At 39.5% G+C, this 12,594-nt stretch overlaps 1 long non-coding RNA gene across 1 annotated transcript in view; it reads right to left on the bottom strand.

The window, feature by feature from the left end:
- Positions 1–1,249: 1,249 nt before the first annotated feature.
- LOC122748503 overlaps positions 1,250–12,594 on the bottom strand; it is a 119,321-nt gene continuing 107,976 nt past the window's right edge. Inside the window, exon 3 of the long non-coding RNA XR_006355612.1 lies at positions 1,250–1,368. This is a non-coding gene — a long non-coding RNA (uncharacterized LOC122748503). The remainder of the gene's footprint in view (positions 1,369–12,594) is intronic.

The following is a 12,594-nucleotide window of genomic DNA, read 5'->3' as shown; positions in this document are numbered from 1 at the left end:
GAAAACAAAGGAGTAGAAGAACATCAGGGAATGCTAAAGCTCGAAATCTACTGAGGCTGTTGAATTCTAAGGATATTAAATGAAAGGTCTTATTTTCTTAAGCTATGATGGGGCCAGAAGATAAAAGGTGGGATAGGACCATTACTTTGGGTGAATAGATGATAACAAATGTTTGAATGAAGGCAGAATTTTAATTCATTGTAACTATGCATTGTACTGGGAAATAATTTGAAATTTAAGAAAAATTTCTAAACTGTTCATACCCTTTGATCTAGAAATTCCATTTTAGGGATGATCCTAAAGCAGATTATTATTATTATTATTTGGTGGGGCAGGGCAATGTGTGTTTAGTGACTTGCCCAGGGTCACAGAACTAGTAAGTGTCAAGTGTCTGAGGTCATATTTGAACTCAGGTCCTCCTGAATCCAGGGCCTGTGCTTTATCCACTGTGCCACCTAGCTGCCCCTGATGTGCATTTCTCTTACTATTTATTAGTGGTTTTAGAGCATTTTTCATGTGATTATTTATAGTCTTCAATTTTTTCTTTGAGATTGGAGCTTCTTTAGAAGTATCGTGCTAACATGGTCCCCTTAACAAAATTTAGTAGGTAAAAAATTAAATGCCTTGTTTCTTCTTTTAAAACTCTCTTACCAAAACTTCTTCCTTTACTTATTTTTTCTGCCTACTTCTCAATGTTGTTTGTTTGTTTTTGTGTGGGGCAATGAGGGCTAAGTGACTTGACCAGGGTCACACAGCTAGTAAGTGTCTGAGGTCGGATTTGAACTCAGGTCCTCCTGAATCCAGGGCCGGTGCTTTATCCACTGCACCACCCAGCTGCCCCTCAAAAGCATGGAGTGCTAACATGATAGCCATGGCCCCCCATTAGTGTCTCACCATGTCTGTTCTTCTGATACTTTGTCTTATCTTCTAGAACACTATATCATCAATATTTACTGATCCCGCATTCCATTCCCTCAGCTCTCTACTGTTTCCCAAGGTAACTGTGCATCCAATCCAGTAACCAATTTCTACTAATGTGTAAATAAGTAATAATGGTTTAATATACTGCTCTTTCCAGGCAACATATTTGTGTTGGGAGCCTTCTGGAGCTCAACCATTCAGTCTAAAGGACTGTCTCTCATCATTTGCTTTTCAGGTGCCATGGTGGAACATGATGAAGGGGTCAGGAGATCTGGGAGCTAGAAGCATCTTTCAGAGCACCTCAAACTACATCATAGCCACAGACTTACCTGTACCCCAGCTGGCCATCCTTTAAGTCTTGTAAATGTTGACCTTTGGCAACCTTGATAGTCCCTTGAAGTCATTACGAGGGGATAGGGTGAAGAAAAGCGTGATCGGTTTCCACTTCTGGAAAAACAACCCAAAGTAGTAGATTGGTTGTGTCATAGAAACAGTAGCATATTGCTTATGGGCCCCTCCTGAAAAAATAGCATTTCCTGCTCAAAGGAAAGCCATTAGGAGAGCAGGCTTCCATCGATTCCTCTTGACCTAAAAACTCAGCTTCTGCCCTCCCAAGGCTACCAAAAGCTTCTTCTCCTCCAGAGCACATCTATAACCACAACCAGTCTTCATAACTAACTTCAGGCCATTTCTAAACCAGCCACTAGGGGGCAAATATTCACTAATGGTAGCTGATTTCGTTTAAATGCTATATAAGAGGCATGCCTCCTTTCTGTCTCCCTCTCTCTACCAAACGACCTAATAACTTTTCCCCCCTAAAACTATGTCAGATTTTGGGGCTTGTTCTCATGAACAACAATCTCTGCAGTAGGTTGTTGGGTTTTGGTTTTTTGGTCAATTATCTCTTACTGTTCTACACCTACCAGTCCAACTGCTCTATCCCTGTCTCCTTTGCTGCCTCTTCATCTGTGTCATGGATATCTCCCAAGGCTCTCTCCTGGGCCCTCTTCCCTTTTCCTCTATAAGAGGGGTCTTAACTTTTTTTTTTTTTGGCACCATGGATCCCTTTGGCACTGTGGTGAAGCCACAGTGACCCCTTCTCTGAATAACATTTTTAAATGTATAAAATTAAATACATGGGCAGCTAGGCAGCGCAGCGGATAAAGCACTGGCCCTGGATTCAGGACAACCTGAGTTCAAATCTGGCCTCAGACACTTGACACTTACTAGCTGTGTGACCCTGGACAAGTCACTTAACCCTCACTGCCCTGAAAAAAAAATTTTAATACATGCTGTTTAGTCATTTTTAGTTGAGTTTGCCTCTTTGTGCCCCACTTTGGGGTTTTTAGTGGCAAAGATACTGGAATGGTTTGCATTGTTCCTTCTCCAGATGAGGAAACTGAGGCAAATGGTTAAGTGACTTGTCCAGGGTCACACAGCTAATAAAGAGTGCCCTTGTGGGGGCAGCTAGATGGCGCAGTGGTTAAGCACCGGCCCTGGATTCAGGAGTACCTGAGTTCAAATCCGGCCTCAGACACTTGACACTTACCAGCTGTGTGACCGTGGGCAGGTCACTTTACCTCCGTTGCCTGCAAAAAAAAAAAAAAAAATTATAAAAAAAAAAAAGAGTGCCCTTGTACTAGTTTTCCCCACCCATCCCCCTCTAATGTTCTGCCCCCTCACCTTGCTTTTTTTAGTTTCCCTGACTCTCTTAAAGCTAAAATCCCATCCCCTCCAAGTACACTACAAATACTCTTGTACCTTCTTAGTTACTGACTTGTCATCTCCAATAGAATGTAAACTCCTTGAGGCCAGGGATAGTCTTTTTGTTTTGCCTTGTATTACCAGGGCTCCTCATAGTGCTGCCCTATAATAAGAACTTAATCAATGCTTGATTTGACTTAGGTAGTAATATTAATTCAAAAAAACAAAGAAGAAAAGAAAGAAAAGAGGGTCAATGAAGAATTGAAAAGGTACACAGAAAAGAGGAGAAGGACCACAGAGGAGGGGATACACAAGGAGGGCAGTTTTGTTAACTATCCAATAAAATTTAATATGTACTTTAAAAAAAAGACACCTGTAGGGGCAGCTAGGTGGCGCAGTGGATAGAGCACCAGCCCTGGAGTCAGGAGGATCTGAGTTCAAATCCGGCCTCAGACATTTAACACTTACTGGCTGTGTGACCCTGGGCAAGTCACTTAACCCCAATTGCCACACACACACACACACACACACACACCACCTGTAGATAATAGAAATTCACAGTTGCTCATGCAATCTTTTTTTCTGATCCTTCTATATTGAAATATTCATGTTTTGTAACTGATTCCGTGAAAAACAAAAAAAGAAAATTTCTACTACAAAAGATATCATTAGGATCTGAAATCTCCAAGCAAGGAAGGAAGGATGCAATTGAAAGCAAGCTTGCTGCCTTCTCACAAGCCCTCCCTGCCCCATCACCCAGTAAGATGACAAAGAATCAAATGGTTTGGAGAAGGCAGTGCAACCCCCAGCTAACAAATTATTGTTACTGTTTTATTAACTTATGGGAAACAGAGCTGACCAAACCATTATTACCCTGTTCCCTGTGGGGGCACTTTTGTTTGTCCCTGGGTTTATCAGCTCTAAATCTTTTGTATTCAGGACCCTTGCCTCAGAACTGAGGACCTTTATGCTTAGTGTCTGGTTGATCTAGCTTTTGTGTTCAGTGAGGTGGTGCAGTGGATAGAGTGCCCGGTCTGCAGTCAGGATGACTCGTTTTCATGAGTTCAAATCTGGCCTCAGACACTTATTAGTTGTGTGACACAGGGCAAATCACTTAATCCTGTTGGTTTCAGTTTCCTCCTCTGTCAAGTGAGCCCAAGAAGGAAATGGAAAAACACCCCACTATCTTTGCCGAGAAAACCCCAAATGCGGTCATGAAGAGTTGGACATGACTGAACAACAAGAAACTGACTTTTGGGGGATAAAGTCAAAGACCCTTAAACCAGTTAAAATCTTTCAACCCTTTTTATGACTTTAGGTTTCTTGGCATGAGATACCATTTCGATAAAACCAACAATTCAATTCTATTCAACAAATATTTATTAAGTGACTGAGACATGCAAAAACATTATTGGGAACATGTGGAAGCATATTAAAACCTCCTTTTTAATTTAATGAAAATGTTAAGTAATAAACATTTCTCCAGGCCAAAGTTCTTTCCCCCATCTTAACTGGAAAGGATACTTTATTGGTACTTAAATCAAATTTTCTCAGGAAACAATATCCTCCACTAAAATTCCTTTCCTACTTTTCTCTTAGGTCTAATACCTTTTATGAAAATGTGCTAAAGGTTAAGAAAGCTAAGGGCCTGGAAAATGGATTAAGAGGAACAAGACTTAGAATAAGATGCAGACTTCATTCCTAGTTAAGGTCAATGCTTTCAGGGGCAGCTAGGTGTGCAGTGGATAAAGCACCGGGCCTGGATTCAGGAGGACCTGAGTTCAAATCTGACCTCAGACACTTGACGGGCACTAGCTGTGTGACCCTGGGCACATCACTTAATCCTCATTATCCTGCCCCGCCCCCCCCCAAAGGTCAATGCTTTTCCAGCTTGCTACACTACAGACTTTGAGGGAGGGTGAGATCGAGGACATAGTCTCTTGGTTGAGCTGAGTTATCTCACTCCTAATGGGAGAGCTACCTCATTCTATACTGCCCTATGTAGACCTACTCTGAGTTCTGTTTTGCTATTATTTGGGTTTCTTAGCTATTTGCTGTATGTGTTCATTGTGGAACTGTTATTAGGCAAGAAAGTGGTCAAGCTTTGAATATAGAGCTTTGGGTCCCATTTCCCTCCAGAAATGACAAGGTGATCAGAAGTTAGATGGAATCTGATCATATACCCCTAGATAATAATATTTAAGGGAGCAGATAGATATGTTTATAGCCTAGTACCTTCCGAGGAAAGCAGAGTAGCCTTTGGCCATAACTTAGTTCTTTTTCTCCTGGAAGGATTTAAAGACACCCTTGGAGAAGGGTCAGGGGAGAAGAGATGTCTATTTGACTTCCTTTCAAGCCACAGAATGACAAGCCCTCACTATACTTGGGTCCTTCTCCACACATGGGGCTCACCCTCACTCTTTCTAGGTACATATGGAACCTAAGAGTTCTCATATGCAGTAGTTTTTTTAATAATAATAATAATAATTATTATTATTATTATTTAGAGTAGTAGTGTCCAATTTTTTTATTACCACTTCAGTCAATAGAAAATGTTTGAGACATAGTCTCAATTGAAATAATAATTTCAATAAAGTAACAGGATATAAAATAAACTTATTTAAATCATCAGCCTTTCTGTGTTTTACCAATATAAAATAGCAAGAAGAGATAAAGAAATTTCTTTCAAGATAACTATAGTATGTATAAAATATCTGGGAGTTCAGCTACCAAGCTATACTCAGGAATTACATAAACAAAACTACAAAATACTACTTACAAAAATAAAAACAAACTTAAATAATAAGGGGCAACTAGGTGGCGCAGTGGATAAAGCACTGGCCCTGGAGTCAGGAGGACCTGAGTTCAAAACTGGCCTCAGACACTTAATATTTACTAGCTGTGTGACCCTGGGCAAGTCACTTAACCCCAATTGCCTCACTAAAAAAACAAACAAAAAAACCAAAAAAACGGCCTCAGACACTTGATACTTATTAGTTATGTGACCCTGGGCAAGCCACTTAACCCTCATTGCCCAGCAAACAACAACAACAACTTAAATAATAAGGGATATTAATTGCTCATGGTTGGACCTTGCTAATATAATAAAAAGGCAACACATGTAGCAATTAATAGATCATTGGAAAATTTGGAAACAAAATTTCTGTTTGTGATTTTGGAAGATAGATGGCAAAGGGCAAAGGATTGAGATGGAAGTGATGCGAGTAAACATTTCCTAGGGATTTGGCTGTAAAAGAGAAAAGACATATATACATATATATATGACAAAAATCTTGATTTTTGAGTTGTATTCTGCCCAGTGAATAGTTGGCTTTCCATATGGGCAGGTAGGTGGCACAGTAGACAGAGAAAGTGCCAGGTCTAGAGTCAGGAAGACTCCTGAGTTCAAATCTGGCTTCAGGCGCTTACTAACTATGTCACCCTGGAAGCAGGCAGAGGAAAGAGGAATCAAATATGAGAAAGGGATAAATCATAGCTTCTGTTTCCTGGGAGTTCTTCCCTTTGTAAGGTGATCATGAAGGTCCCCATAGGAGTTTGACTTTGCAGGGCTCCTCATGAAGCTGTGAATCTGCCTTCCCAAACTGTTCTTCCCCATGCAGACATTGCCAGCAAGCCACTGCTGTCCCAGGAAACAGTGATGAGGGAAAGGAGAAAGGAGAAAAAGGAAAGAATGGGGAAAAGGGAGAAAGGAAAAACAAAAGATGTTTTCCTTTCCATCCCCAAGAACTTACTCCTCAGAGGCTCTGTTACAATGCCCTCTCTTGGCTCATACTCACTCCATTTTCTTGTCTTTAAGACAATAGAATAAGTTGGGTTTTATGTTTTATAGGCAGCCTACAAGGCATGACAAAGTTTTCTCAGCCAATTCAAATACTCTTCCTTTCTAAGTCCAGTTTAATCAAGGGTTGTTTTGTTTTGTTTTGTTGGTTTTGTTTTTTTGCTCTTAATCTAAAGTCTTTGATTGATTGGTTGAGATATATTCACTCTAATTAAGGTACAGTTTTTTTTTAAATCACTTTAAATGGGTGGAGTGATTTGTTTGATTTACTGAGCCCCATCCTTACACAATTTGACTTAATTGACTACAGGTTAGGGGAGTGAGTAGGGTGCAGTCAGTTAGGGAGGATAGTTTGGAGCCAGATTGTGAATAGTTACACTTTTCAAACAGAATAGTTTGTATTTTGTCCCAGAGGGCAATAGAAAACCACTGAAGCTTCTTGAGCAGAGAAGTGACCCATGTATCCATTTAGCAATTGTGTGGAAGATTGGTTAGGAAAGACCTCAACCAGAGATGCTAATTAAGAGGCTGTCATAATAGTCCGGATGGGAGCCGGGGCTGAGGTAGCAGCCGTGGAAGTGGAGAGAAGGACATGGATATGAGAAATATTATTTTGGGAGTAGTGACTTTTCTTTTTTTTTTTTTTTTAGTGAGGCAATTGGGGTTAAATGACTTGCCCAGGGTCACACAGCTAGTAAGTGTTAAGTGTCTGAGGCTGGATTTGAACTCAGGTACTCCTGACTCCAGGGCCAGTGCTCTATCCACTGCACCACCTAGCTGCCCCAAGGGAGTAGTGACTTTTCAACTGATTATAATTGGGAGGTTAGGGAGAGTGAAGCTTTGAAGATATAGCTTGTGGACCTGGATAACCAAAAGGGTGGTGCCTTCCACAAAAATAGAAACATTAGGTAGATTTGGGGGAGATAATTAATTGTCTTGGATATAAACTCACAGACTCATAGATTTAGAGCCGAAAGGGATCTTAGATATCATTTAGTCCAATCTCTTCATTTCACAGATGACGAAACTGAGGCCCAGAAGTGGTTGCCTGACTTGTGCGAGGTCACACAGGTCAGATGGCAAAACCAGGATTTGAACTCAGGTTTTCTGACTCCAAAATCCAGTTGTCCTTCTACTACATTGTCTTGCTCCCCTAATGTTACATTTGAGATGCCAATGGATGAATACAAAAGTCACTTAATTAGGGGCAGGTAGGTGGCAGCAGTGGATAAAGCACTGGCCCTGGATTCAGGAGGACCTGAGTTCAAATGTGACCTCAGCCACTTGAAACTTACTAGCTGTGTGGCCCTGGGCAAGTCACTTAACCCTCATCCCCCTCCCCAAAGGCACTTAATTGCTATCTGCTTCAGTTTCCCCAACTATAAAATGGGAATAATAATAGCATCTACCTCACAGAGATGCTGCAGGTATCAGATGAGATAATATTTGTAAAGCAATTAATATAGTGCTTGGCTCAGAGTTCTTCAGTTATAGCTATCAATCTTTGTGACCCCCATGGACCATACTGTCCATGTGTTTTTTTGGCATCGATACTGGAGTGGTTTGTCATTTCCTTCTCTGATGAATTAAGGCAAACAGAAGTTAAGTGACTTGTCCAGGATCACACAGTTGGTGTCTGAGGCCAGATTTGAACCTAGGTCTTCTGAGTCTAAGGTCCAGTGCTCAAACCAATGAACCATCTAGTTGGCTCATTATAGGGGCTTAATAAACAAAAGTAGGTGCTTGATAAATTCTTGTTCCCTTTCCATTCCCTTCATTAATGCCATTCTCTGAGAAACTACCATAGCAAAGAATACAGATGCCAAACCTGACACTATTTGAAGTCATGTTACATCACTGTCATTTTATTTATTTCAAAGATGAATTTTTTAAATCATAAAAGTATTTTATTATTTTTTAGTTACATGTAGAGATAGTTTTCAATATTTGTTTTTATAAGATTTCTAGTTCCAAATTTTTCTCCCTCCCTCTTCTCCAAGACAGCAAGCAATCTGATATAGGTTATATATGTACAATCATGTTAAACATATTTCCATATTAATCATGTTGTAAAGGAAGAATCAGAACAAAAGAAAAAACAAAAGAAAGAAAAAAATAACAACAACAAATAAAGTGAAAATAGTATGCTTCATGATCTGCATTCAGACCCCATAGTTCTTTTTCTGGATGTGGAGAGTATTTTCCATTATAAGTCCTTTGGAACTGCCTTGGATCATTGTATTGCTGAGAAGAGCTAGGCCTTTCACAGTTGATAATAGCACAATGTTACTGTTACTGTGTACAATGTTCTCCTGGTTCTGCTCACTTCACTCAGCATCAGTTCATGTAAGTCTTTCCAGATTTTTCCAACAGTAGGTTTTAATTTGGTTTTGATTTTTTTGTTGTTTTGTTTTTGCAGGGCAATGAGGGTTAAGTGACTTGCCCAGGGTCACACAGCTAGTAAGTGTCAAGTATCTGAGGCTGGATTTGAACTCAAGTCCTCCTGAATCCAGGGCCGGTGCTTTATCCACTGCTCCATCTAGCTGCCCAGTAGGTTTTAATTTGGACACTTGTGAAGCCAGATTAGATCTCACTGCTTCATGCTACTTTCTCATGTCTAAGTAGGTATCTTCATTAGATTCTGTGACTAAAATCAAGTGTTGCCTGTTGGCTAATAGTTCTCCAAAAACTTAACTAGGCTGCTTCTTGGAAGACAGATATACTGTCTCTCATTGGTCCCATACTCAAAGCCTTTCTAACTTGGTATCGCCTGACAGGATTCATGTTATCCAAGCATAGCATCTGAGAGTGCAGGGTTGTCTCCATGCTATCATCAGGCATCTGTGGAAGATTTTTAGTGGAAAAAAGTCAAATTATGTTCTAACAATTGATCTCTATGACTCTTCTCAAAAATGATTCTTTCTGTCAGAACTCTCCTTCATTGGATTAGAGGCCATCAATTCTAATAAAGGTGCACGCTTGACTTCATATTGACACATTGTGTGGCATATTGCTATTAGACCAAATTTACTGCTTCATTTGGCCTCGCTAATACTTCTTTTTTCTTGATTAAAAGTCCTACATTTTTTGTCTTTTGACTCTCTCATTATTTGATCAAACATCATTTCTGCAAGGTGATATATATATATGTGTACATATATGTATATGTGTGTACATGCATACATGCATACATACAGACATACAGACATACAGTGGTAAAAATTATTGGAGTTTAGCTGACTCATTTGGGAGGGACCACACCTGGCCTGAAGTTATGTATGTTACTGAGGTCAGAAGGAGAAACCGACCTCCCCTTTTGGGGGAGGAAGATTGAACGCTCCCTGAGGGGAGGCTGGGGTGCTTCAGGAACAGAAAGCTAACTCTTCTCTCTCCTCTCTGCCTTTCCTGTGGTGCAAGCAACTGCAGATGTCCCAGGTGTGGTGAGTGAACACAAATTCCTTTGAATTAGCTTAATTGGAAATGAGCTGGGGATTGTATAGACTTAGGTTAGAGCTAGGAGAATTTATCCTATTTCTTTTCCCCTACTTCCTTATCTTTGATTTTTATTAATTTCACTTTTGTTGTTTAATTAATTCCCAAGTAATAAAATCTGATCCTTTTTTGGAAAAGTAGCTGTAAGGCTCCTTTCTTACTGGCCTGGGAGAAATATCTAAAAAGGCAGTTCGGAGGGGAGGGAGCTTTGAACTTAAAGGTCCCTCATTATTTCTGGGACTCCAATATTTCTGCGAGTCACCCAATTAACTTTCCATATATTAGATTTGGCCCTCACAATACACATCTATATATCTATATCTATATCTAAATCTATGCCTATGCCCATACCTATACCTATCTCTATCTATCTATCTATTGATCTATCTATCTATCTATCGATCTATCTATCTATATTTTTGGACCCATTTTAAAGAAAAGATTGCTGACTTGATTGAACCTTAGAAAGGACCTTATCTAACGAGGCTGGGAATTTTTTTTTTGGGGGGGGGGCAGCTGCAAAGGCTAGATTGAATGCTCAGCCACAGTTACTGCCATCAGAACCTATGCCACCCAGCTCTCAATGAAGAGGCTTTAGCAAGCACACAATCATGAGAATGATTAGTGAAAATGGCATTACCATTATCCTGAATTACCTAATCTTTAAAAAAAATTGTAATAAGCTTTTGATCCACCATGTAGGCTCTGCAATTTAGAAAAAAATAAATATAACTATCTTGTTCCCTGATTCATTACTTCATCTTCTGTTCTGTGAGGCTAACAACATAATTGGTCTTCCACAGTGCTTGCTTAGGCTATAGATGTTTTCAGAGACATTTAAAACCCTTCTATGAAGGCAGAGCCAACCTTGAGATACAGTTCCATACAAATTAAAATATGTTGTTTCTAAAGCTGCTTTGTCAGTTCTGGACTTGAACATTTAATGTATGAATAAGTATTTGTACCTCCCCGGACCATTCAGTTGCAAAGACCCAAGACCTTAATCTAGATGGGGAAGAAATGCATATGTTTGCTAAATGAGACCTTTCACTGGCATAACACAGTTTTTTTTTTTTAAAAAGACTTTCACATCCATTTCCTCAGAGGACACTTCACCTTCTATTGACTACCTACATATTGAGATGGTTCATCTTAAGTGACTGTTGCTGCTGTTACCATGTAAGATTTCTTTTTTAATCCTCTTGTGAGCTAAGTCAATAAAATGTCCTATAGGGAACGTACAATCAAACTTACTTCAGAAGGTTATTCAAGGCTAAAGGCTGAACAACTGCAAGGAAAAATAATAAGCATTTCTTTCTTTCCTGCAAAGATAATGATGATGAAAACAATAGCCCCTTAAAATTTTATAGTGCTTTATAGTTTATGAAGCCCTTTCTCATTGTCTTATATGAAACTCATTCACTTTCCTTTCTATTTCAGGATAATGCATTTACTACTTTTTTCTTTTGTCAGGATAGGTATTTGACAGCTATATGCTGCAGTGGATGGAGTGAGTGCCAGATACTTCCTCACTGTGTGACCCTAGGAAAGTCATTTAACCTTGTTTGACTCAGGTTCCTCATCTATGGAAGGAACTGGAGAAGGAAATGGCAAACCACTCCAGAATCTCTGCCAAGAAAACCCCAAATGGGGTTATGAAGAGTCAGATATGACTGAAAAATGACTGAACAATTTGGTAGTGATGTCTTATTCATTCATTCATTTACTTATTTATTTATTGTATTTTTATCTTTATTATATATTTATTATAAATACTATAGGTTTATATATAACAAATAGATACCATCATATTTTATATATAAATTTATATTTTAAATTTTATAATATATTTATTTCTCTTATTTATTTATTTATTTATTTGCAGTAGACTGTAAGCTACTTGAGGGTAAGGACTCTCTTTTGTGTTTGTATCTCTAGTGCTAATTGCTTAATAAAAGATTATTGATTTATTGATTGATGCCATGTAGAGATCATGAGTATAAGTGGAAAGACTTCTGGATCCAGAGTCAGGATGGCCCAAGCACCAGACACTTTCTAGTTGTGTTTGGAGCAGTCTACCATAGTAGACTGAGCCTGGGAATTTTAGTCCTGGCTCTGCCACCAATCAGTCGTGTGACTTTGTGTAAGTTGATTCTCCAGGATGATATGTAAAATGCCTACTCAGTAGTCCTGCAAAATGCCTTTTGTTTAGATGAAGTTTAAGAAGCAACCTCCTTGGGGGCGGCTAGGTGGCGCAGTGGATAGAGCACTGGCCCTGGAGTCAGGAGTACCTGAGTTCAAATCCAGCCTCAGACGCTTAACATTTACTAGCTGTGTGACCCTGGGCAAGTCACTTAACCCCAATTGCCTCACTAAAAAAAAAAAAAGCAACCTCTTAAGAGAGTGTTATGGAAATCATTGCTGCTATTTGTTTAAGTTTACTTCTGTCAGGTGCACACTTGTGTGCTCTGTGTTTAGCATTTCTTTTGTGTGTGGGGAAATAAAAGCTTAGATGTTGGGACCTCTCCCAAAAGGGAGTAATAGAAAGTAGGCCAAAGTGTAAGATGAACCAGGTATGGGACAATTATTTAAGTAAATCATCCTGAGGATGGGCCAAAGAATGTGAGAATAGGGTGCTTAACTCTTCATTAAAGGCCAAGTTCTCCTTAAGGCTAAAC

This window comes from Dromiciops gliroides, chromosome 3 (genome assembly GCF_019393635.1).
Source record: "Dromiciops gliroides isolate mDroGli1 chromosome 3, mDroGli1.pri, whole genome shotgun sequence".
In the NCBI taxonomy this organism is placed as follows: Eukaryota; Metazoa; Chordata; class Mammalia; order Microbiotheria; family Microbiotheriidae; genus Dromiciops; species Dromiciops gliroides.
This window is presented reverse-complemented; position numbering and strand designations above follow the sequence as displayed.